The sequence below is a fragment of the Cynocephalus volans genome, chromosome 4, assembly GCF_027409185.1.
Source record: "Cynocephalus volans isolate mCynVol1 chromosome 4, mCynVol1.pri, whole genome shotgun sequence".
Lineage (NCBI taxonomy): Eukaryota > Metazoa > Chordata > Mammalia > Dermoptera > Cynocephalidae > Cynocephalus > Cynocephalus volans.
The window spans coordinates 44548974-44576527 of record NC_084463.1 but is presented as its reverse complement, the minus strand read 5'-3'; the positions used below and the strand labels follow the sequence as shown (position 1 = coordinate 44576527).

The window sequence follows — 27554 nt, the reverse complement described above, 5'->3', positions numbered from 1 at the left end:
TTGTTTGCACATATTATCTTCCACTCTAGTTTGTTTCCTCATCCTCTTAGCAGGGTCTTTCACGGGACCTATTTTTAATTTTGGTGAAGTCCAATTATTAATTTTCCATTTATGGATTGTGCTCTTGGCATCAAGTCTGCAAAGTCTTTACCTAACCCTAGGTCCTGAAGATCTTGTGCTGCGGGGTCTCTGACACCACTAGGTGGGAGAGTAGGAGGCTGGAGCCTTCACCTGCTGGTAGGGATGGGCATCTCTGCTTCCATTGCAGCCTTGGGCCTCACCTGGCAGGGGTGCAGGGGGCATTGTCACAGCCTTGTGAGGTGGCCGTCTGGGATTTCCACTCTCCCTTTGCTGGCTGGGTGGGACAGAAGAGGGCCAGTTTTTTCTGAGGTGTCTGGGGGAGTGGGACAGTTATTGTCTATACGTTTTCCATCTCATGGGGCTGTCTCTTCCTGGTCCTCTGGCCAGAGAGAGCAGGATTTTGTCAGTATAGTTTTTGTCAATTTAGTTTTCTGTCTTTGCTCACTGGATCTCCAGGTTGCCGGCTTCTTCAACTCCAAGTCTAGGACATAAAAAGAATCCCAGGGAACCCACCACTGCCTCATGCCTGGGTCATGAGCTCCCTCGTTGGTCTGCCTTTTTCTCTACACTTTCCAGAATATTTCCATGTTGGTTTTATATACAATGTCCAAGGTTATTTTAATATCTTAGAGAAGGGAAAAAAAACAAATCTACTCCATCTTCCCAGAAGCAGAAGTAATGCACGGTGCTATCTTTTATAATTATCAAAGGGTCGATTGTGACAGTTGAATGAAGTGTGTGTCTGTGTGTGCGTGCGTGTGTGCGTGAAAGTGCCTGACATCCGGCAAGTATTTAGTGAATGACCAAATCTTCAGCCTAAGGTTGGTTCCTTCCACAGTCAGCTCCCTTGGAAGACACTTGCCCCATCCTTTTCATGAACTCGCTGATATGACATAAAAGCATCGCCCCACAAGAGCTAATCTTCACTTCTCCCCAGTAGTCATCACAGGTGACAGAGCAACAAATGACATGCACATGCATATGCTCATATATGCATTCACCACACACACCACACACATCACACACACACACCACAAACAACACACATCACACAGACATACCACACACACATACACACACACAAGTCATATACACAGACACCACATATACCATACCACACACACCACACATAACACGTACACAGCACATGCACCACACCCACACACACAGGGTACTTGGGAGACACAGTGGACAGAAGGTGAGCACTTGTATTCTCCACTGGGCATGTGTGAGGGAAAGGACAGAAAGCACAGTCCCAGGCAGGACTCAACTCAGGGCCACCAAGGCAGAGCTGCCACCCCGTTTGCCTTGTGGGGATGCTGACACACAAGTATGAGCAGCATGAGGCTGGCCTGGCCACCCACCCACATTTCTTCGTGGCCCAGACATGCTGGGGAGACCCTGGGGTCAGCCTCCTGCACCTGCCACGGTCCTGGGGTCAGAAGGGACCTTCCCACTGGTGGCATGCGCAGGGCCTACCCAGCAGGCAGGAGGCGGAGATGCTGAGGGGAGACCCAGGTTGAGGCACTCTCTGCACCACACTATGTGACTCCCACATTTCTAACCCACAAGAAGGGTCACCACAGCCCCTGGCCCATGGGAGTCAATGACAGTGTGTGAGCAGCATGGGCACAGAGCTGGGCCCGGGACATGTGTACTCAGGAGTGCTCCTGACCCACAGCCTGCACCTGCCCACGGCCTCCTCACAGCACAGAAAACCTACCTGGCTCCAGGTCCTCAGCCTGCTAATCGGCTCTGTTCAAGTCAGCTCTGGGCCTTCGGGGAGGCCACGGGAGGGACAGCAGGGTGGGGATGGCCAGACCCTCTATGGCCGTCCAGCCCAGGGCCCTGGCATAGGACAGAGGAGGACAGGGCCCTCTCAGGAGCTTCCGACCCCTTTCTCCCAATGGATAGAGGGGATATTTTAGCTTCTACTGCAGAATTATCCCGTCCGCACCCCCATGAAAATAAATAGATATTTTTTAATTGGCACCAGTGAAAGAATCTAAAGTCAGAACTCCACAGACAACCCCTCCCCACCAGGAACCTGAAGTCTCAGGGCCAAGGAGCAGGGGTACATATCACCAGCAAACTTAACCCCCAAACCAGCCATCAAATCAGGCATGTATTCGGTGAAGCTGGATTTTTTTTTTTTTAATATATAGTAGATAAAGCAGGGTCATGGGGGTGGGGTGCTGACTCCTTGCGTCTTTGCTGAAGCCTTTGGTAATTGCGGCATCAGTGAACTGACAGTGAAATGCTGTTTCTCTTTATTGTGATCACAGTGGATTGTGGTAACAATCTCCAGTCCTGTGTGTTTCTGACATGGAGCTCATAAGAACTCCCAGGACTCTACAAACAGTTCACTCATTCGTGTAGCTCACAGAGCCGTGGGCGACAGAAGGCTTCATGTCCCGACCCGAGAGCCCCGCAGGAAAATGAGACTGGACGGGGAGTCGGGAGTCCTGTCCTACTTTTATTTCTGCTCCTATTGACCCAGAAAGCCTTGGGTGAGGCACGGGTGCTCTCGGAACCGCAGTGTCAGCATCTGTAAAACGAAAGGGTTGGATGCCACGCTTAGACAATCCCTTCGGTGTGTGAGAAACTAACTGGATAATTCCAATCAGACAAACTCCTGTTGTCTAAGTTATCTGGAAATCTCAGGCTGAAAGGTTGGACAGATGAGTGAACTTGGTGAATGTATTAAGCACCATTTCCTGATCTGTAAAATGGGTCTCATGTGATCTCTGTGGGTGTCCTGAGATTCAAACGACAAAATCTTCAAAGCGCTGAGCTCAGTGCCAGGCACGTGGTAAACACGAAATCAGAGTCAGCTATTGTTCCAGCTGGATTCATGCCCAGGCCCTGCCAGCAAACAACCCAGTCACTTGGCTCACCTGTAAGAGGATGAGTTCTGTCCAGCCTCCTGGTCCCCCGTGCCACGCTGGGCCGAGCTCTGGCCACGGGGCTTCATTCTGGACCCGCCTGGCTGTGACAGCCCAGCCAAATGGCTCAGACCACTGTCCTCACACCTGTCCCAGGTTGGCGGAGAGAAGGGAAGGAGGCTCAGGTCCGCCCTCGAGGTGTCCCACCCACCACCCTGCTGTGGTGTGATGGCTTCTCACCATCATGGTGATTCTTTCCTCAGCCACCATCTCTTTCTGCCTGTCTTCCCCATGTCCTCAGGAACTCGAGGATGCCGCCTCAGCAGGGAACAGAACTACCCCAAGGGAGCACCCGAGATATGTCCCCAACCTGTGTTTCTGCAGGAGAGTCGCAGTCACTTCTCTCTGCTGTAAGATGTGTGTAGCAGAAAGGCAAGGGAACCATGAATTTGGGTCTGGGGAGTGGATTCAGAGCCCAGTGAAGAGGGTTCCTGGGTGATTCCGAGGCCCACAGGTGGTAGGCCATTCTCAGTCGTAAGGGTCATCAGCACCTCTACTCAGGGCTGGACCCCAGGACCCGGCCCTCCCCTGGCCGCCCAGCCATGCCCCGACAGGGCATCGACTGCCTGCAGAAGGATTCTGGGTCCCGGGGACCCCTCAGAGGACTGTGCCCCGTAGCGACCTCGAAGCCCGCTCCAAGCTTTTGATCTTGGCATGTGCGCGAGTGATGCTCTCCAGTGCCCACACACTCTGATCACAGCGTCCGTATGAGTTTTAAATTCGATTTCCATGACCATGGAGATTTCGCAATATGACGAGAATTACCACTAAGTGCGGATGCGGCTCGGGAGATAATATTATTATTAAAAATATCAGTCTGTGCACACACTCTGCGTCTCTCTTCCTAATCCTTCCTGATGGGAAGCCCGGGCAAGACGCATCATTATTACTTCATTATTGTTATACTCTCATCTTTCAATTCACAAACCGAGGCTCAGAACGTCTGCTCCCAGGGGCCTCCCTCCCCGAGGGGAAGGCAGCTCTCACCCCTTGCAGTGGACTGTAGGAGCCCTGAGACCGGGGAGTGTGGCTCGCTGGGAAAAGGTCTTGAGATCATGTGGGTTAGGGTAGGCCCTACATTCAGTGACAAGGGTATTTACAGGAGGAGAGAAGGGGAGAAGACACGAAGGGAGAAGGCCACTGAACTTGGGGCAGAGACTGGGTGCTGGGTCTGTAAGCCTGGAGCCCCCAGGAGCTGCAGAGGGAAGCCTGGAACAGATCCTCCTCTGAGCCTCCAGGGGGACCAATGCTGCCAACACCTTGATCTGGGGCTCCCAACCTCCAGAACTGAATGGTGTCTGTGGTTTTAAACCACCCAGTTTGTGTTTATTTGTTATGGCAGCTCTCGGGGGCTTCTTTCCACACTATTAGAGTCACCTGTTGGCTTCTTCATGTTCTGCTGTCCCTACCCCATGTCCTGGAAAGCTCTGGGGTGAGGTCTGCCTGGCTTGTGGTGGGCACCCAGGGACCATTTCTGCTGCTCGGTCCACAAACACTCAGCTAAGGACAAGGCCAGAGATGGGTTCCTGTCCCTGGCTCTGGCCCAGGGACAGTCCTAAACAGCTCCTCTGCCACCCCCTCTCCTTGTTGGCTCTGCAGCCTCTTGGGCGTGGGGTCAGCAGCTGTATCAGTGTTACCTGAGCCCCACCTTGCATCCTCAGCTGTTAGGTGCTTTATCTCCTGAGCATCCCAGCCGTGGACAATGTCATCCTCACTTGTGATCGAGACTGTGAAGCGAGAAGATGAGGAATCTCTCCTGCAAGGTCATGAGCTGGAAGGACAGAGCAAGGCTCAGCAGAGTGGCCACATTGAAGCCCGGGACTGAGGCCAGCACTAGACATGGGGGGGGTCGCATATAGAGTCGCCTCTGGAGCTCAGCGTGCCATGTTCAGATGACATACCTGCAGGCAGAGCATGTGCCAATCTCCTGCAGGAAGCGAGCGGGACATCTCCCAACCCCTCACCCCGAGTGAGATCAACTCATGGTACCACTGCCAATTATGAGAACACGTTCCTTTAATCAATCCCAAATACTTACCTTTGAAAAGATGTCATCGTTACTCTTGCAGAAAACATAAACCCTTATGCTTTTCAGTATGATGACTCGGGGTATGCTCAGGTGAAAGATGATGAGTAAAATTAAAAAGCGTAAATTTTAGAAAATGTGATATTTAAAAGGCAGTTTGTCCTCAGTCAGAAAATTTGACATTTTAAAGCCACCTTCGATTCTTCTAAAAGAAAAGAACAGGTCTATTCCTGCCTACAGAGAAAGTGTTATAAAACTGAATTTTGCCTAGAGAAAGTCATTTTTTCATTTTCTCTTTCTGAGAAGTTGAATTGTGAGAGAAAAGGCAAGATTCTGCAGACAGTGCAGGTGGAAAGGTGGGTGTGGGGGGGTCCAACACCAGGGCTCAATGTCATCAAAAATTCAGAGCAGCTTTGGCTGAGTCACTGAGCCTGGAAATCTGCTTTTCTGAAATAAAATATCAAGCGATCTTTGTAAATTAGAGTCCCGCCATTGGAAATTTTCATAAAAGGCTATGACCATGACAGGCTCTGGAGTACGGCATGGATCATATGGTCAGTTTGGCTGTTGCTGTCCTTTTGTTTGGTTTTGTTTCTGTTTTTAGCATCTACAAACGTCCCGTGGAGGAACAATCCTGAGGTCAGAGGAACATGCACAGTGCAAGCTTTGTCATGCAGCTGAGCACCTGTGTCCAGAGACTCAGGATGCATGGATTTCAGAAAAGCATTTTGCAAAGTTTCTCATGATTCCTGGGGACAAGAGGAAGAAGGTGTCTTGGATGTCATCGACCCAGGATGTCCAGGTGACAGGGAGGAGTAGGGATGCATGTGTGGGCTTCACAATGGACAAACTGGCTGTGGATGTAGGAGTTAAGCCTCATGACCCTGATGCTCACATAGAGCTTTCTCTGCACAGTGCTCTACTCTGAGCAATGTGGAAAGGAACACACTCCCACCTCAGCTGTTGTCAGGGTCAGATGCTGTGTGCCCATTGCCTTAGGCAATATTCTAGACCAGCAAGAAGGGGCCGTGCATTATCATCACACGTGGTGGAACTGAGCTTGCTGAGGGCTCCCACCAGAGGGTGGATAACTGTTGCCAACTTTAAAAGAAAATCCCTGGTCCTCCAGTGCTCTGCTCTTGGACTCTCACTCGCAAGCATCTGTTAAGTGCTGGACACGTGCGCAGGAGAGGCACCTGCATCACCCTGGGGGCATGCAGAGTGAGAGGGGCCAGGAGAACATCCCGGCCGGGGCAGGCTGGACACACAGAGTGGGAGAAGGCAGCACCGGCACCCAGACACACGGGGAGCATGTTGAAGTTCTGTTTCTGTTCCACACCCTCATCAAGGACTTGAATGAACGCACAGGGACGCTTGTGAAACACTTGGCTGAGAAAAGCTGAACAGGATGTTCTAAAAGCTGAACGATTGGATCCAGATTACAAAAGCTCCATCCAGACGTTAGGCAAGGGTGTGCTCAGAAAAGACAGAATGTGGCAGGAAGGAGTAGGTGTAGCCCAGTGGTGAGAGCGTGCTCTTGGGCCCTGGCAGCCGGGGCCCCTGTGGGCCTTTCCCTAACTTCTCTGGACTACAGTGTTTCCACCTGTGAAGGGGATGTTGCCAGCCCTATCCTCAAGGGCGTGGAAAGGATGAAATGAGCTGACCCATGTGAGATCCTCAGAGCAGGACCGTTATGTGTGAGGAATGCCTCCTTGCCTTCTAGATGTAGAATGAAAGTCGCTGCCCTTGGACCCCAAAGTGGCCCCAGCAGGACTGGAGGGAGAAACCTGGGCCTTCCTGGGTTGGGATGAGGCCCGCCTGTCCTTGGGTTCAATGGATCTTGAGGTCACATGGTGAAGGGACATCTCTTGGGAGCACGTATAAGCCAGCCTGTCCCTGTTGCCCATGGCGGCTACTGGGGACTCACCTGAAATGACAGATGTCAACAGACATGGGCATTGAGAAATAAGCTGCTGGGTGGGTGGGAGTTCAAGAAGCAAAGCCAGACATGGGTTGGGGGAGAAGAGTCTGCAGGCAGCAGGAAAGATGCTGCCAGCTTGCTTTCTGGGACTTGAAGGAGCAAAGCTAGTGCCTTGGAGTCAGGCATTCTGGGAGGCGATTCACACTAAGGAAGAGTTTCCACAGATCCATGCTGCCCTGCCCTGTCATTGGGCACAGCACAGAGTTCAAGAGTGCAAGGTCCGGAACCCGACCCCCGAGGTCCAATCTTGCTCCAACACGTGGCAGCAGTGAGACGCCAGGTGGTTTAGCTGAAGCCTCTGAGCCTCAGGTTCCTCATCTCAGGATGGGGTGGTCGTGAAGACTGCATGGTAAGCCATGCAGAGCCACTCTCATAGCGCCTGGTCCATTTCAAGCCACGTCAGCTCTTCTGCATTCAGGTAGAGACTGCTGGCCACCTGCCAGGAAACTTTGGCAGGTGGTTCCTGTACAGAGTGGGGTGTCAGACTAAGATCTTCCAGCACTGACATTCTGAGAATCTATAGGACGTGAAAGCAGCTTCAAAGCAGGCTCTTGCAGATGCTTTCCTAAAAATTTATAGGGGAGTCACTCTTAAGGGTTTTCTGGGGAAATAGATATGGCTGACTCAGTCTTAGTGCCAACAATATATTATAGGTGCTTCGAAATGTGGTCCTGTGAAGGAACGTGTTCAGAATAACAACAGGTTCCTCCGTTTGCACAGCTCCTTATAGCTGCTAATAGGGTTCATTCAGCACGCTGCCCCACCTCGGTCCAGCCTGATCATCGCACACTTGACAGCAGTGTCAAGCTCCTACCTGGGCTGCTATCACTTTCTCCTTCAATGGATTCTAGAAAGATCTTTACAAGTCTCAAAGTCATTCTGCTGGTGAGTCGCCATTGATGGGTCACCACCACCTACACAAGTAAGTCTAAAGTCCTCCACCTGGGAGTCAGGTCCTGTGCATCTGTCCCACCTTTTCAGCCTCAGTGCCCAGAGCTCCTTCACTGTGCTCAGGCCATGCTATCTGACCAATCCCCACTGTCTGGACATACCTAGAGCTTTTAAACCCCTGTCCTCTGCTCATGGAATTGCCTCCACTTTTTAAGGCTCAGCATAGACATCAACTCCTTTATGAAATATCCTTGGATATAAACCTCCCTCCTGGGGACCAGTATTTGCAAATCTCGAGGCATGGGCTTCACACTGTCTGGCATCAGCCTGCAGGTCCGCTGGCCTCTGTGCAATGCCCAGTTCTCATCTTGAACCTGAAATGTGCCTTTCACCCATGAGGACTTGGTGGACATCTTATGACCTTCCTTCCCTCCCCTGAGATGATGAGCATTTGCCTTTAGGGACAGAGCCTGCTGCTTCTCCCATATCCCCTAACACGTTTGTGGCCTGAGACGGGTTATAAATAAAAACTGTTAATAAGAAATGACTACTATCAAACACCCAAAGGCTTCATGGACACTAGCTCTGGTTATTCAACCAGCCAATGGAGTCAGCATTGTGGTTCCCAGTTTAGAGCTGGGGAAATTGAATCACTACATAATTCTGCCATGCACCCCCAATCCAGCAGCCCATAAACACTGGTTTATTCATTGAGGCAAATCTAGATATGCTTGGTCTTAAGTCCTGTGTTCTCTGCACTATTCACGGTTGATATTCACAATGAAATGAGGTCTCCAGCCTCTGCCCTTGGTCTCTGCAGTTGCTGAAGAAGGTTTTTGCTCCAAGATAAGCAGAATCCACGTCTGCGTGGTATATAGCTGTGTCCCCATAGTCTGGCCCAGGCTTGGCACAGAGTCGGTCCTTAATATATATTTTAACATATGCAAATAAATAGGCAGTTGAGAGCCCAAGCAGGGGTGAGAAAGAGCAGAGTGTTTAGCAGTGACGAATGCAAGAGTCTGAACCGCAGAGATTTTAACATGCACAGCCCTGAATGGGAGGCACGGACTCAGCACAGGAGTACTGAGAAATCTGGGCAATCCCAAGCCAGGAAAAATCACTTTGCATAGGATAGAAAGGGAGGTGAGATCAGGAGCAAGCAGGAGTTGTGCAGAAATGAAGGGGTAAGCGTACAGGAAACTCAGTTTCGTTATCCTGAAAGAGAGTGAAATAACGCCAGAAACGGGAAAGGCCCTTCCATCCTGGACATCGTAGAAGGTGCAGGGAAATCTCTCACAGGCAGGGCACCAGGAGCAAGGCTGCGCCGAACTCCAGGGAGAGAGAAGGTAACATGCCCCCTTCGCTGTTCTCAACCTCAGATTTCACAACGATACCCAACACCCATATTAGCTGCAGCCATGAACACTTATGACAATTACACGATAAAACAGAGACAATCGCCCAAAATATGCACTTCCCTACATCGTTCTCCACCATGCCGCAGGTCATCAGAGACAGCTCAGCTTCCCATCACTCTGAAAACACGAGGGCCTCTGTGCGGAGTGGAGCCGTGTCCCCTGCTGGCTGGAGACCAGCGCCTCTGTTGTCACTCTGTTTACCTCCTGTTTTACCTCTTTGCCTGCAACCCTGCCATGGCATGACAAACTCAGCATCTGGAAGTGCATTTCTTGACCCATCACGTTTTACCTGGATCTCTTTTCCTTTTAAAAAAATATTTTTAAACTGAGAAGTGTTGATTGCACAAATTTATGGGGTACAGAATCATATGTATATACACGTATACAATGTGTGACGATCAAATCAGAGTAACTGGCATCTTCATCATCACAAAAATTTCTTTGTGATGAGAGCTTTGGAGCTCCTCTTTTTTAGCCGTTTGAGAACATGCAGTGAATTATTAATTATAGACACCCGGCACTACTCTACACCACTAGAACTTATTTTTCCTATACAGCTATAATCTTGTGTCCATTAACCACCCTCTCTCTATCCCTCCTCTCCTTCCAGCCTCTGGTAACCACTATCCTACTCTCTACTTCTGTAAACTCTACTTTTCTTAGCTCCCACCTATGAGTGAGAACATGTGGTATTTCTCTTTCTGTGCCTGACTTACTTCACTTAGCATAATGTCCTCCAGGTTCATCCATGTTGCTGCAGATGACAGGAGTTCATTCTTTTTTAAGGCTGCACAGTATCCCACTGTGTGCATATACCACATCTCTCTATGCATTCACCTGTGACAGACACCTGGGGTGGTTCCATACCTTGGTGATGGTGAATAGTGCTGCATATGCTGCTTTCCTTTGGTGGGATTGCTGGATCATAAGGCAGTTTTATTTTTAGTTTTTGAGGAACCTTCATACTGTTTCCATTATGGCTGTACTAATTTACATTCCCATCAACAGTGTATAAGAATTTCCTTTCCCTGCCAGAATTTATTTATTTATTTTTTGTCTTTTTGATAATAGCCATTTTAACTGAGATGAGATGATATCTCATTATGGTATTGACCTGGATTCTTTTCCGACATTGTTTTCTACCTGATACAAAGGGTGTGATACAAAGGGTGTGTGTGTGTGTGTGTGTGTGTGTGTGTGTAAAAGCATCACGGGGGCAGAAGGTCACCAAGCAGACTTGGTCCCTGTCTGTGGGGAGAGAAACCCTCCTGTAGCCTTACTAATGATATGATATGGCAAGAGGGCATGGCGAATGGGACAGTAGACCATGGCATTGTCCAGGAGCAGGGAGGGCATGCACAGAGACAAGCTGGATCTCTGTACCACGTACAAGCCTGATCTCCACTGCCCGGCAGTTCCCCGTCCTGGGCTCTCATGTGGTGCTGTGTCGGTGCTGTGTACTGACCCTGACCAGTTACTCAGGGAGATGGTGCACTGTCTGTGGAAGGGAGCCCAGGCTGGGTGCCTGTGCTCAGCTCCGGGTGCCTTGGCTGGAGCTACTGAGCCAGGAAGAGATGCTTCATGGCCTAGATGACATGGTGGAGGAGGTGGGGGGGGGCAGTGAAAAGTTCCAGAGAGATCTGGGGAATAAAGCAGATTCAGTGTGCACCCTTCACAGATCTACTGGGATTTTCGAGGGAGGCCCACATTTCGCCCAGGGCTGCTGCCAACCACACACTCCCTCCTCTTGGCCTGGCCAACTCTGATTCGACTAGGAGGTCTCCTGTTTCCCATCACTGCTTCCTGTCTGATGAGCTCCCAGAAGTGGTGGAGGCCATTCCCTGTGCACCAGGACTGTGTACTCATCTCTGCACAGAGGCTCACTGTGTCATGGTGCAGCTCTCCCTATACCTCTGGTCGCCTGGGAGCAGGGCTTTCTCTGTCTTATTCCCAAAGCACTCTAGTGCTGTCTGGGTTTCTGGGAAAGAACATTCCTCAGTATATATTCACTGGGTGGGGGATGCTCGAATGATGGGTGAATGACAGCATTCCCCAGTCTGTAGCTCAGAGCTGACATATACCAGATGCTTAATAAATACGCTCAGTGACTGCTTGGATGACTCAGCTGTGTGACTGTGGACACTTTACTACGCTTCTTTACTAAAGGGAGCACTTCTGCATCCTGCAAAGAATATGACCATCTGACCTGAACAGTGTTCCCCAAAGGAGATGTAAGCCCTAATCCCAGGCACCTGTGAATGTCACCTTAGGTGGCAAAAGAGACTTTGCAGATGTGCTTAAATGAAGGCTCTCGAGATGGAGAGATTATCCTGGGTTATCCAGATGCGTCCTAAATGACATCATGAAAGGGAGGCAGAAGGAGATTTGGCTGAATGAGGAGACATCAACATGACAGCTGGAGGAGGGGCTACGCAGATGGCTTGAAGGTGCAGGCAGGGCCACGAGCCAATGAATGTGGACCTGGAAGCTGGAGAAGTCAGGGAACGAATTCTCCCCTGGAGCCTCCTGGAGGGAGCCTGCCCTGCCCACACGTGATTTCAGTCCAGTGAGATGGATTTCAAGCTTGAGACCTCTGCACTGTAGGGGAATAAGTGTGTGCTGTTTTAAGCCACCTACCTTGTGGTAATTTGTCACAGTGGTCATAGAAACTCAAACAACCTCTAACTGTCCTGACCCATGAAATGCTCTGTGCTGGATCAGGAGCTGGGGCCTCATACACTCTGACCCACCTCTCCTGGCTGGAAAGAACTGGAGAGGACACCAGCACCTCCTCCAGACTGCAGACAGTCACCTGCAGCTGGTCTCCACCTTCCCAAGGCCCACATGTCCTCCCTGAGTCCACTGGCCTTGCCTGCAGTGTCGTACATTGGAGAACTCTAATGTTTTCTTCCCCGACCCAACAGCTGCAACTCACACCTGGCCCAGAGGGAGGTGGCCCCTGTCCCCAGGATGCTTGGCCTCACAAATGGCCAGCCCCTCTCTACCATCACTACCAACAACAAGAGTGACGTGTTCCTTCAAGAATGAAGTCACGAGGGCTGGATCTTGTGTCTCGGGGGTTCACCTTATGACTTCCTTTCCTGGTTGCCATTAAACTTTCTATTCACAAGATTATTCACACTCTACATCTTCACCAACACAGATTAATGTAGGCAGACACGTGCCAAAATGTGCCTAAGCGTTTATTTCTTTAGAACTTGTTCTACAAGAAAAGGGACTCTACAGGGCAGAGCTTACATTTCTTTAGGTTGATATTGTATCTATATTTTCTATTCATGGAAAGAAAGAGCTTGGAATCCACAATCATCCTAGTAGCTCTTTGAGGTCATTTGACTTGGTTCCTGGTCACACATCTGAGCAGACTGACTCTCCTTTGGACGCTGCGTCCATCCTTGGAGGGCTGGAAAGCTGCTGGGAGGGAGGTCTTGACGCCTGAGTGGTGAGCGTGTGGCAGATTCCACGCACGGCTCCACCCTAGAACCAAACATCACAATACCCGGGTTCCGTCGTCCCGTCCCTCACCTCTCCCTTCTAGCTGCCAGCTCGATCGGTCCCCTATTAAAAATGCAGTAGATGGAACATAAACTATGAAGCCTCCTCCAAAACTACATAAACTTCAACTCTGAGAGGCAAATAAAGTCTGGTTAATCATCTGGAGTGGCAGCTTTAACCTCGGTGGAAATGTGACTGCTTCTGTACATGTTCAGATGTTTTCTGGAACTGCAGGAATGTGTCCCTTCAGAAACGACTGCTTCAGGCTGAGCAAGAACAGAAGGACAGCGATGACCCTTTGCTGGCCCCTCTGGACTGCCCTTTGAATCCTGATGTCCTCCTCATTCCACCTGTAAATGCCGTGGCCAAGTTCAGCCTCTCTGTGCCTTGTGAGGAGCGCACAGGACCGCACGTCCCACATCTGCCAGCTGTATGAGCTTCCTGAGGCTGCCGTGACAAATTACCACAAGCTTGGCCTAAAACAGCAGAAACGTTCTGTCACAGATTTGGAGGCCAGAAGGCTGATGATGTCCCTCTGAAGGCTCTTGGGGAGGGTCCTTCCTGCCTCTTCCACTTCTGGTGGCTTTGGATGTGCCTTAGCCTGGGGCCACATCACTCCAGTCTCTGCTTTCATCCTTGTGAATTGAATTTAGGGCTCACCCTATTCAAAATGAGATCTTTAACCTAAGCACGTCTGCAAAGATCCATTCATTTCCAAATAATCTCACCTTCATGGAGTCTGTGAGGGGCCACCATTCAGATGATACCCTGGCCAGGCTGGTCTCCCTGCTACTGCTGGCCCATATGCATTTACTTTTGGGGGAAAAATCACTACCATGTTAAAAAGTGAACGCACTTTGCTGTAAGGGAGTATACACCACAGTCAGCTTCTCAGAAGGGATGGACCTGGGTTGGCTCCTCCACGGGCAGCATGTCTCATTCTAGTTCCTTAACACTGACCATTGTCACTCTGTAGCAGTGTCCTGGGGCTGCCATCACAAAGCACCACAGACTGCGTGGCTCAAACAGCAGAAATTCATTGCTCACAATTTTGGAAGCTGGAAGTCCAAGATCAAGGTGTGGCAGGGCTGGTTCCTCCTAAGGTCTCTCTCCTCGATGTGTAGACACTGTCTTCTCCTTGTGTCCTCACACAGTCATCCCTCTGTGTGTGTCTGTGTCCTGATCTCCTCTGCTTATCAGGACACTAGTTGTTCTGGATCAAGGCCCACCCCAGTGACCTCATTTTATCTTCTTTACCTTTTTAAAGGCCCTGTCTCCTAACACAGTCACATTCTGAGATACTGGGGATTAGGACTTCAACATATAGATTTTATGGGGGGACACAGTTCAGTCCCTGACACCCTCTGAAGCCAGCTGGCAATGTTGCAGGTGTGTAGTGTCCTTGATTCAAATTTGCCCAGCAAGTCAGTCCCTACCGTGTGCCTGCATTCTGCTGGGGACCACAGGGAGGGGCGGTGAGGGCTGCGCCCTGCTGGTGTGTGAGGAAGCTCACCTCGGTTAGAAGGACGGATGGTGTGTCTTCTCTCCATGAACCTGCACTGGGAGTCAAGGAAGAGACCACCTTCCTTGGGATTCCAGGTGTGGCGTCGGATGTCATGAGGGGCAGGGACATAAGCAACGGTGTCGGCACAAGAACAGCACAAGCCCGGCTCTGACAAGTGCTGAAGCCCCAATGTCCCCTACTCTTCTCCAGTCCCCAGTCTTGTCCCAGTCCAGCCTACAGCCTGAACAAGGAGGGTGGTGGATTTAGAACACGGAACAAAGTAAGGGACAGGATGTCTTGTTAAAGTTCAGATTTAAAAACAAAAATAAGATTACTCTCAATAGAGGTAAGCTGTATTGGCCGGCTCAGGCTGCTATAACAAAAACCACAGACCAGGCAGCCTGAACAACAGGGGTGTATTCCTCACAGTTCTGGAGGCCGAAGTCTGAGATCAAGGTGGGCAACACTGGTCTGGCTCTGAGACTCTTCTGCTTGCCAGCGGCTGGCATCTCACCGTGTGCCCACATGACCTCTTGTGAGAGAAAGGGAGGGTTCTCTGGTGTGCCGAGAAAGCAGAGGCCTGGAAGCAGGTTGTCTCAGCATGAGTCCCTGGTACACGTCCCAGACCTTTAAATAAATTTAATTTTTTACATTTATTCTTTAGTTTATTAAATTAATTAATCATTTTTTTTTTCATGCTTTGAGAGAACACACCTTTGAAGGCCTGATGAGAGTTGTGGATATTATGCACATATCTGCCGTCACAAACAGCTGGAGGCAGAAGGGACCCTTACTCTGCACAGATCTCCCCAGGACAAGGCTAAATGCCTGGCCTCCCAACAGGCTGACACCAGAGTGCATCGTGCTAGGAGCCTCCTCCCCTGAATTCCAAAATTATTTTTAGTCATAACCATGTGATCGTCTTGACCCATCCTTTAGTTCTAAAACTATTAAAGACTTTAAAAGAATTAATTTCAATGTTAAAGATATCAGAGCTCAGTGAAATAGTCCTGGGTGAGATAAAATCTACATGTACCAAATAAAAATATGCATCATGCAGTTTGCAGGATACTTCCCAGTTTTAAATTTTAAACTCAAATAAAAACTTCAAGTGGTGACACAGAATGACAGAATGGAGGTAACTCTGTTCTGGGGCTTCCTCTGTACAGTCCCTGTGCTGTGGCTGCTTATTTCAAATCGACTATTCCGATGTAAGCATGTGTCACGACTTAGGGCAAAGGCCGCAGACTGTAGCCTAAGGGACCTGGAGCAGTTCCACATGGTTGTGAACTTTCACTCAAAACGAACCTGTACGGCTGAGCCCATTGGTGCTGGGGCCCACTGTATAGCTGGGATTTTAAAAAATCAAATTCCATGTGAAATATGATGCCTGTTAAGGTTTAATAATAAAAAATGAGCTAATTTGAAGTTGTACTAGTCAGAGTTCTCCAGAGAAACAGGCCAATAGGATGTATGAGTATCTCATACATGCATTCATACACACACACACACACTCACGCACACACACACACAAAAAAAAACAGAGAGAGAGAGAGAGAGATTATAATAAATGGCTCATGCAATTACGGAGGCTGAGAAGTCCCACAGTCTGCCATCTGCAAGCTGGAGACCCAGGACAGCTGCAGGCGTAACTTCCACTGAAGGCCTGAGAACCAGGGGGGCTGGCGGCGTAAGTCCCAGCACAAGGGCAGGAGATGACCGAGGCTCCATCTAATGCTCGCAGGCAGGGACGGCAGAGCGGTGACCTCCTCCTGCCCCAGCCTTCTGTTCTGTTCAGGCCCTCAGTGTATCGGATGATGCCCACCCACATGGGGAGAGGGGCACCTACGTTACTGTGTCCATCAATGACAATGCAAATCCCATCCAGAAACACCTTCACAGACACATCCAGAAATAATGTTTAATCTGGGCACCCCACGGTGCAGTCAGGTTGACACGAAAGTAACATCACAGAAGTATATATCTGTGTACATATGTGTGTGTGTGAGAGAGTACCTCAAAAAGTTCATGGAAAAATGGAATTAGTTTAAATCTTTCCATGACTTTTTCAAGTCTCCTTGAATGTGTGTATGTGTGTTTATGTGAGTGTGTGTGTGCACACACATAACTAAAACTCAGTAGTAAACAGAGCAATTGTTTAGAACTGAGATCAAGGAAAAGTTTTTTCACAGGTGGGGCCCATCTTATCACTGAGAATGTCCAGAATTGCCAATGAAAATGAACCATAACAAGCCACTACTTTTCTTGGGTTTTATTCTTGTTGTTAAACCCTCTGCAGACAACACTCCCGCTCGCTGCCTGCACTGCGGCCGACCGTTTCCAGCATCCGCCCTTGGCGTGCTGTTTCTTTATTGCCCATCTCTGAGAGAGTCTCCAGAGCTTTTGGGTCTCCAGCTGGGAGGGTCAAAGATGTTAAGGGTGACCTCAAAAGCTAACTCTTACCGTAAACCTAATGTGCTGGATGAAGATATCAACATAGTTTTCTGTTTGCTAAATATTCTACTTAGATTATCAACTAATCATGCCCTGGTTTTGGGGGGAAGTGTTATTACCCCATTTTACAAATGAAGAAACCAAGGCTCTGAGGAGGTGATGTTTGTGAAGCCTCTCAGCTGCCAGGCAGTGCAGCTGGCTCGGTACCCTGGCCCACTACCTCTAGGGTCCTTTTCCTGTCCACATCAGCCAGCCGCCCCTCCCCTGTGGCCAAGCTGGGTCCCCTCCTGGAACCCTCATTGGTGGGATTGGCCCAGAAATTTACAGATCTCTCTGCAAAGTTGAAAGCTTCCTTGGGCTCTAATGAGGAACAAGGGGGTGTAGAGGGCTGACTATCGGAGGCCCAGATCTGGCCACTCCTGGTGGGACACATCATGGCCACTGGTGCACTTACCAAATACACTGATGCTGGTATTGGGACCATGGTGCCTGTGATGTGTTGCAGGGTGGGGACTGGGGGCAGGGTAGGTGGAGGCAGTCAGTAGAGAGCAGGAGGGTGGCCTGAGCCATGGTAGAGCTGGGCCTGTGAGGGGTCACCACTGGGCCATCCATTTTGCCTAATCAAATCACCCTGGCAGCCAAGATTTGACACTGGCTGCATCACCAATCAGATTGGTGACAATATGCTGTCCTGTTCCCTAAAGCAACTTGGCCAGAGAACTATGGCTGGAACAGAACACCAAACCTGGAGCTGAGATGTGTTGGAAATGAGGCTGAGGCCAGACTCCGAAAGTGCTTAGTGCCAATCTAAGGAGTCTGTCCCGGGTTATGTGGCACCAGGAACCTTGTTACTTCCAGACCCATGAGACACCAGGGACCCTGTCACCACCAGATGATACAGGTAATGCTTGTTCCAGAGATTCCAGAGCTGAGAGGCACTTCAGACCTCATCCACATCATCCAGGGCAGGGCATAGCAGGGACCTGGTCTCAGGGTGGCTGCCAAGATTTCTTCACACGCAGCCATGTGCATCCCACAGCTGAAGCGTACGACTGGATACGCACCCACGCAACATCTCAAGCCTGGGACAGCCGCTCATTCTCCTGGAAGATGTGCAAGGAGCAGGATGTGGGCTCTTCCTTCATGCCCACTCTGCTGAGCAAGAGGTCCCCATGCTACGACTCAGTTGCCCACTATCCTTCCATGAAATGAAGGGGTGGGGTGGGGCAGAGGAAGCCCCCAGGGTGATGGGTCTGGATTTCCCTTCATCTGGAAAGAAGTAGGAGTTGGGGGGAGCACTTGGCCTTGGACAGGGGTCAGGTATGCAGAGGAAGGGGCAGCATGAACTCCTCCCAAGAGAAGACACACAGCCCAGAGCCTCACCTGGAGCAGACGTGGCCCACTGTCAGCTGCAGTTTCGTGTGGGTGCTCTGGACACCGGGCTGTGGGACTAGTCATTGTGCACATTGCTCTTTTTTCTTTTTCATTGCTTGTGAGGCAGAGGAGGAGTTTTAAAGTCTCTAGACCAGAGGGACATGTGGCCATCCCAGCATCTCCGGGTTCTCTGTGTGTTCCCATTAGGAGGCAGTCCCAGCATTTCTGCGTTCTTCCATTCTGGCTGCCAGAAGAATGGAGGACATCGTTACATCTGAATTTCAGGAAAAGATGAATATTTCCTTAGTATAAGTTTGACTTGGAGACAACAGGGCATCCTGTCTTTTTATCTGCTGAGTCAGGCAATCCTATCCTGGTCTCCTTGCTGCAGAGGCTACAAAGAGGGAATCAGCAGAAAATTCTGGGAAAGGGGAGAGTGAGGAAGCCTGGAGAAGAGGAAGGAGGTCTCAGCAGAGACTGGAGGCTGAGCAGGGTGAACGCTGTGAGTACACTAGGCCAGGAAGGCTGAGGAGGGATACGTGATGATCAACCTCCGTGTGTCTGTGTCATGAGCCTGGCCAACCTGAGCTTGAATTGGACTCCTTTCATGGACAAATGAGCTGCCATGAGCAGACAGTGGAAAACTGAGGCTGCCTATCTGAAACTCTGGACTCCTTTTCCAGCAGAGGAAGGGGCAGGGCTGGGCAGGGAGAAGTTCTCCTGAGAAGCCAAGACAGGCATGCTTCTCACCGAGCCACACTCACAAACTAGAGCAGGGCCAGGGTAAGCATGACTGACATACATCCCAAACATGCCTCCTGTGAACCTCTACCTCCTGTCAACAAGAAACTCCAACAAATCCAGCTCTTGAAAGAATAACTTTCCAACAGCTGGTACTTTCTACCATCCATGGCAGAACAGCTTCCTCATGGAGTATTTATCTCCCTGGAAGTGTTCACAAAGGGGTTTAGGTGAATTAGAAAAATATATCACCCAAAGGATTAAAGTAAAAGTCCAATTAAGTTAGTTCTAGCTTCTAGATTCATTGACACTTCCATCCACCCAACCACCCATCCATCCATCCATCTACCCATCTATCCATCCACGCACTCACTCATCCACTCATTCATCTATCCACCCATCCATCCATTGATCCATCCATCCACTTATGTATCCATCCACCCATTCATCTATCCATCAATCTATCCATCCACTAACCAACCCATCCATCTATATACCCATCCTTCCACCCACCTATCCATCCCCCATCCATCCATCCATCCATCCATCATCCATCCATCTATCCACCCATCCACCCATCCATCCTTCCATCCACCTATCCATCATCCATCCATCCATCCATCCATCCATCTGTCCGTCCATCCATCCATCCATCCATCCCTCCACCTATCCATCCACCTATACATCCATGCATCCATCCATCCATCCACCCACTCGTCCATCAACCTATCCATCCACCCGTCCACCCATCCATCCGTCCATCCGTCCACCCATCCATCCATCCATCCATCCATCCACCCACCCATCCATCCACCCACCCATCCATCCATCCATCCATCATCCACCCATCCATCTGTCCATCCATCCATCCATCTATCCACCTATCCATCCATTCATCCAACCAAGACTTACCCAGAACTCTTTTGTATCTGGCCAGTGTGTTTAGGAATGCAGTTTTATTGGTCCCAGTCTTGGAGAAGCCATTAAGTGAGAGGTGGGAAAATAGACAAACAAACAGATAGATTTTAAAAACTCACTGTTTTGTCAACTTTATGAATGCAAGGGCCAGGCCTGGATTTCTTCTCAGCATGTTCATCAGTGCTTACTTGTTGAATGAATGGATGAATGTAACCTGAGTGCCGTGGCACAGTACGAGGAGTGCAGGCTTCAGTGCAGACCAAGCTGGGCTCAAAGTCCAGCTCTGTATGGCCCTGTGCAAACGCTTATTGTTCTCCCCGATCCTCAGTGCCCTTGTCTATGAAATGGGAATGTAAACGCATACTTTGCAGTGTAACTTCAAGCTTTAGAGTGACATGTGAGCGGCACTGTTCCACTCAACAATTGGTGGGTATGTCAAGAAGGTGACAGTTATCATAACAGTAAAGGTCGCTACAAGATCTGAAGGATTGGAAGAGATCAAAGAGCCATCTGGAGGGTGAGCCAGCTCTGGGCAGTGAGTGGAAGGATGCAAGAGCAGGATTTGGTCCAGAGGTAAAACTGGCGGTCGTGATCGAGTCTGGAGCTAAGAATTAGGAACTGGGGAATAAAACAGGACTTGAGTAGGTGGGGAGCAGAATGGAAGTGTTTAAGCAAGAGCTTGGAGCAAACACCCCCGTTTCCATGTTTCTACAGAAACATGCAGGCTTATTCTGAATCTAAGAGCCAGGTACAGGACAAGGAGTCAGAAGACACCTCAGCTTGATATCACGTGGTTTCCCCACAGCACGGATGGCCAAGGCAGATATGTCCCAAGCCAGCCCTAGGCTGCCTGGAGTCCCACATGGGGGATCGCATGTGCAGGTAAGACTCAATGGGAAAGGGAGCCAAGATTGATCGGTGATGCCTGCCACAGGTGGAGGTGGACAGGGCCACAGCATGTGTGCATTTTGTTTATTCCAGTGGCAGACCTGGCATATGTGTGAATTAGATAACATGAGTGTGGTCCTAGAGAATTAGCACCTCGTGATCAGGTTCGCAGTGACTCCTCTCACATAGTCTGAAGCTAAACAAAGTGACAGCTCATTGGGGGATCAAGCCCCTGTCCTTTGCTACCTGGAGCATCTGTTTATGCACAACACAACTGGAGCATTGCAGAGCTGGTGTAATGCTGAGAATGCTGCTGAAAGACTGGAGGGTCGGAGCATGGTGGGAGGTGGACACCTGGGATGGTTAATTATGTGTCACTCTAGCAGGGTCACAGGAGCCCAGATATCTGGTACAACATTATTTCTGGGTGTGTCTGTGTGGGCGTTTCCTGAGGAGATGAGCATTTGAATCAGTGGACGAGGTAAAGACCCACTTCCCCAGAGTGGGCAGCACTGTCCAATCCACTGAGGGTCTGGGTGGAGCAGACAGTGGGAGGAAGGCAAATTGTCCCTCTTCTTGAGTTGGGCTGTCCATCCTCTCCTGCTCTTGGACTTCGTGGCTCTTGGCTCTCAGTCTTTCATATTTTGGGATATACACCAATAGCTTCCCAGCTTCTCAGGCTTATGGACTCAGACTGAATTATACCCCAGCTTTCCTGCTCTCCAGCTTGCAGATGGTGTATTGTAGGATTTATCAGTCTCTACGATCACCTGAGAGAATTCCCACAGTAATTCTCCTTTCATGTATCTCTGCATATCCTATTCTTTCTGTTTCCCTGGGGATTCCTGACTAATACGCCTGTATTGGGGGACATTTCATGGAGGCACAGAGAGGGCTGGGGGCCTACGACATCTCAGAGCAGAGAACAAGGCCCAGCAGGAAGTAGGCTTGCGCCATTGGCCCTTCTGATCCCCCGATATGTCTCTTTTTAGACCCAAGCATCCGGGGATCTAAATGCCCTCGATGTGAGGTTCTCAAAGCCCAGGAGGCATCTGTCTTCGCCAACCAGAAGCTGGCCCGGCCAGTTCACTTCTCCCGAGCAGATACTTTTCCCATCATATTTGAGTTATTTCTCCCCTCTCCACATTTTCATCACGCTGCCTGGTAATGGGTTCTGTCTAATCATCTCTTTCCCCAAACAGACGCTGAGTCTTTCGATGGCAAAAACTGTGTTTTAGCTCCCTCTGGATTTCCGTGCCCAGCACAGAGCCTGGCACGTGGGTGGTGGTGCACGTGTTTCTGTAGTGGGTGAATCCTCCACAATGACAATAGTCCCCATTCACACAGCAAGAACCTCACTCCCTGCTTGCTTCATCTGTTCCTTTATTCCTCTGATGAAAACTTAGGCATCTGCACGAACACCGTGGGAGAAGGCCTGAGCTCCTGGGGTAGAGCGAAAGACATGCCCTCCACCGTAAGCACCATGCAGAGTGCACAGGAGAAATTGGGGACGTCCTGCCAAAGGGGCGTCTCACGTGGCCTGAAGGATGGTAGGTTAGGGTCTCACCCGGATGGCTGGCTTTCTACATGAACGCTGAACAGTGCTGCATGGGCCTCCCACCTGGCAGAGGACGATAGCCGGCCCCGGATTTCTGCTTTCAGAGCAGGAGTTAAAAGCTTGTCATATTTAATAAACTGTAGAAACAAATTAGAGTTATTAGCTAAAGGTAGGAAGAAATTTCTAGTCCGGTAATAAGTATGTTAGCTCGGATCTATATGGTGCTACTTTCTCTTCCAGCCTTCAAAGTGCTTTTACAGGGATGACCTCATTTTTTCTCATGACATTCTCACGGGGAGGTTTTCTCACCAGGAGCTACCAGGCAGCCTAGAGAGGTCAAAGACTGCTCCAAGGTCACAGAGCCCATCAGCAAAAATACCAGGATGCCATGGTCACACCTGCACGTGGCTCACGCAAGGCTGGGGTCTCTGGGTGCGATATAAACATGGCTACTTTCTGTGGGCTCTCCCCTCTTCACAGCAGGCTGCCCCCCACACACATACTCACATGGTGTCCGTGGCTTTGCCCCCCTGGTATCCCTAGCCCATTCCCTCCTGCTGGAGCTCCCGGGGCAGGCACATCCTCCCTCAGGAAGCCTCCCTCCTGCCACCACCCTGGACCCCTCAGGCCCGAAGACTGCATCAGGCCCAGGAAGGAGACATCTTACTTATCCCTCAATTGGACTGGACAGTAAACTTCTCGAGGCCTGTGTTGTCCCACACACCTGGGACAGGCATGCCACACACATGCACACACACATCGCACACCACACACCCCACCTGTGCACACACAACCACATTGAAACCATATACACACACATACAACCACACACACATGCAGACCTCTGTTCAATGCACAGTCGCAGCTGCTCTGTGCCCTGGCATCCAGTGACACCTGCTGTATGCAGGCGCTCTGGTGAGCACAGGCTCAGTTAAGGAGGTGTGCGGCACGCTCAGCTACCCACAAATCCCTTCTCCCCAAGTCCTTCTCTCTTCTCTTTATCCACTTGTCTTTTTCTAGCACAAAGGTCAAGGCTGAGCCTTTGCACACACACGAGGGGCCACTGTCTGTGTGTGCACCTGTGTGTCTTCAGCAGGAGCTCCACATGCCGACCTCTGGCCCTTTGCCCCCCACCCTAAGTTGTCAGGAAGAGGCCTCAGCTGCTTGGATATATCCCAGGTAAGTAAAGAGGTGTGTTTCCCCTGGAGTCCCACCTTGTCCCATGGTAGGCAACATTCTAGAATAGTCATGGCTCAGAGAAGGATATAGAAGATTGAGCATTGTGCTGCTCAACCCCAGCCCCCCATAAATAACCTGAACTGTGCAATCTCGAGGAACTGCACATGCAGAGACATCAAGGCAGCCGCCAACTGTGCTGATGCTGAGACAAGACTGAGCAGCCTGGGTGTTCAGACAGGGGTCAGCACGTGGCCCCCAGCTCTGCTGGATGTCCCCCCCCATCCCCTGTCCTGGAGGCTTCCCTGTGTGAACACATCATCAGGCTCTCCTGCCTTCTGCTTTGCAGGGGGTGCAGCTACATGGGGCCCAAGAGAGATAACAGAGGGTGGGAAAAGGCTGCAGCCAGCGTCCACCCACGGTTGTCATGAGGGCTTCTGTGTCCCTCTACAGAAGGAAACAGCCCTGCTGCAGGGTCCCTCAGCAGCTGCCCTCACCAGAGTCTGCAAAGCCCACTTTCCTTTGTGTCTTCGTGCCTGGGCTGCTGCTCCTGCTGCTGCCGGCCCAGGTGTGGCAGGTGCGGCTCACTCTCCCCCACGGGCCTCCCACACCCCCTCATTCCTTTGTGAAAAGAGGCTCCATTAACTACCTGTGATTATCATTGATTTCCAGCCGAGACTCTGGTTAATATCATGTCTCACTGACACATTTCTCATAAGGTACTTGTTCAGTTAGGGTGCTGCCATCCACGTGGCCGGGGCATTTGGGCTCGTCTCAGAGATGGGAATCCACTCAGCCTTCCTGACGGTGGTGATGTTCCGGAGGAGGAAGACTCAGGCCTTCTGACACCTGGGTAATTCTGCAAACGACTACGACAACCAACAAGCAGTACTTCCATCTCTTGAGCAGCACCAGGTGCTATGCCTGGCACAGTCCCTCCCGCAGGCTTCACGTGCCTGCTCTGTCCTCAGAGAACCGGGATGAAGTCGCTTTTCCCCTCATCTTTTAGAGATGGGGAGACTGAGGCAAAACCCATTCAAGTGGAGTTCGCAAAGTGCCAGGGGGTGAGTGAGTGGTGGACGCACCTGTTGAGGCTGGAGGAACATCCAGGCACCTGCGTCCACTGTCAGAGGAGACTCCTGCTGCTTTCATTGTCCTGGGGCAGACACAGGCTGGACCACAAGCCTCCCAGCTTTGTGCCTGGCCTGCGCTGACCATGAGAAATGGGGCTGCCATGAACCCCCTTCCTTATTAAGGTCTCTAAAGCCTTTTTTTCTCCCAGGGTCCACAGATGATGAAAAATGTGTTTAATTCCACCGATGGCTGTGCGTTCATTTCCACCTTGCCTAAGATGGCCAGAGGAAATTAATGTGCACATAGGCATCTGGCCACTTATCAGTAAGAGCCCTGGTCCCTATACCTTTGCAGTCCAATAAGAAAGTTAACCATCGTCGTGAGGACCGTACCCGCTCGCGTCTGGACTTGGCAAGGTCATCAGATTCCATCAATTCCATCACTGCACAGCTCTAATTAGCAGGTCTGGGTAGCCCAGCAGGGTATCGCGAGGAAGCGTGGAGCTGCGCACTTGTTTTTTAATTCTAGCAATGATCTTATGATGCTGAGAGTGCCCACTTTACATATTTATACTGATTGCTTTTTCATTTACTCCACTTCCCGTTATGAAACACAAGTGGAGAGGCGTCCTAGACCAGCTTAATTGAGTTCAAGTTGTGTCGCTGGACACCAAGCAATGTGAAAAGCACGTTCCATTTCAGCTAAGTTATTATTTGGCCCTAAACCAAATGGATCTCCATTTTTCAAAGAGAATGCGTCAAATAAATACATGTGGAAAAAGTTCAAAATAAACCACCTTCATCATGTTGACTCTCTCCGCGCTGACATATATGGTAGAAATAAGCACTGGAATTAACACAAACATCTTTCCAACAGAACACAGAACACATTTTGAAGCACATCTTATAATAAGGACCCTTCACAATATGAGCAACTTCCAAGCATCCACTGCAGAAGAGGCGCTCTGCTCTGTATCACCCCTGGTCCCACAGCAGCCCTCAAAAACAAGTGCCAGCACTGCACATCTGGGATGGAGATGCTGAGGTTCAGAAAGGCAGAAGGGAGTGCCCAGTAGGCAGCTGTGCTGGGAACTGGCTGTAAAACCCAGGCACTTTTACCATCTTCCCCAGGCACCCCTGCCCCAGGGTCCTGACAGATCAGGCTTACACAGATACCAAAGTTTCACATTTCAATTTTACTGACATTAAGATGCTGAAAACTCTGCCGTTGCCCCAACTCAAAGGACTGAGTGAGGTAAGGTTGAACTGAAGGCAAATTCAGAGCCCGTGTTCTGAGTCAGAGCCGCACCTCGGACAGGAAATTAGGAGATCATGGGATCTGCTGGGGCTCTACACCCGGCCAGGGCCCACCTCCACCCCACCGGCAGCCTGTCTCCCTGCGGGGTGCATGTCAGAGGGGCCCTCACCTCTCTGAGTGGCCCTCCCTGTGGCACCCCTGCTTCAGCATCTGGTGCCCAGACCGTGTGGGTCTTTTGCTTCTTTGCAAAGTGTTCGGAGTCCCTCCCTGTGGGTTTTTGTCATGCAGTTGATTTTGGAATGTAGATTCATAGAGCTTTCTCAAAGGCTTCAGTGTGGTTTGACCTTCTCCACGTCCCTTGGGTTAGTCACCACGCCTGCTTGAAAGCAGGGAACATAGAAATAAATGTGGAATTTAATAAATGGATAGGTGGGGGTCTCAGGGCAGAGGAACAGGGTGAATAGAGAGCCTCATGTGGTTTGCAGGCAGTGGAGCTTGGGGCTTGGGCCAGTGGAGCAGGGTTGTGCTGTGCTGCAGAGACACCTCGACTCCATGGTGTGACGAGTGTCTTGGCTCAGAGCTGCCTGATTCTGGAGTAGCTGGGAAAGGTGGGTACCTGGTCTTCATAACAGAAGAAACAAAGCAAAAGAATTTCAAACAAGGAAAGAAAGGATATCCTGGCTGCTGAGAATATGGCTCTGGCCAGCCCAGAAAGGGTGAGGTGCCAGGTACCAGCCTCAGCAGATAAGGTTCTAGATTAATTCTGGTCATATGGCTGATGCTCATGACTTCTCATGTGTCAAGTAAGGCAGGGGCTCTCAAATTGTCTGTCTTGCTGCAGACTCCTAGAGGCTCCAGAGGGAATTTCAGGGTATTTGTAAGGTTAAAGCTATTTTTGTAATCTTGCTAAGAGGTCACTTGCCTTATACACTGTGTTGACATTTGCACTGATGTGCAAAAGTGAAGGCTGCAAGGAAGCTTGTGATGCCTCAGTTTGAATCAAAGCAGTGTTTCCAAAACACACTGTCCTCAGGACATTCGCAGCACCCATACACTTGCAGTGAGGTGGACAGATGACAGAGACATAGACAGAGACAAGATAGAAAAACACCAGTGTTACTTAAGAATGTCCTCAATGAGGCAATAAAAATATTAATTGTGTTACATCTTGACCATGGAGGACACATCTTTTTAATACCCTGAGTGGTGGAATAGAAACATACATAAATGTTTTGGCTGCACAGAAACAACACAAAGGCCCCAAGGAAAAGCAATTGCATTATTGTTTAAGTTATGAGCCGAACTAGCCATTTTCTTCACGAAACATTTGTATTTAAAGGAAAATCTATAATACACAAACTGTGGTTATTTAATGGATACTTAGATGATATTTTCTTAAACATGGAAAAAAAAAGTTGGCCTAACACTCCAAGGAAAACAGCTTTCAGTATTTATGAGAAATGATAAAATTGGAGAAGTTAAGCAAAAATTAGAGTTTTGGAGAACTTGTACCTGCCATTGAGAGAGTGACACGTCTCTGATATTTAAAAACTTTTCTGAAGAGATAGGTAGTGATATTGAAGAATGTGATTTTGATATCAGTAGCATAACATGTTAATATTTGGAGATCTGCATACCTCAGTGAATTTAATAGCAGACAGAAAATTTTCACATAACCCATGCATGATGTCACAAAACCATGCATGTGCAAAAGGCTTTATTCAAAGATAGACAAATGTTTGGCTTTTGTTTTAA

The 27554-nt window shown here is 49.9% G+C and overlaps 2 pseudogenes; one reads left to right on the top strand and one right to left on the bottom strand.

Moving 5' to 3' along the window:
• LOC134376077 (E3 ubiquitin-protein ligase TRIM17-like) overlaps window positions 1–27554 on the top strand; it is a 640782-nt pseudogene that overhangs the window by 27264 nt on the left and 585964 nt on the right.
• Window positions 1–27554, bottom strand: part of LOC134374966 (ras-related protein Rab-12-like) — a 79882-nt pseudogene that overhangs the window by 20465 nt on the left and 31863 nt on the right.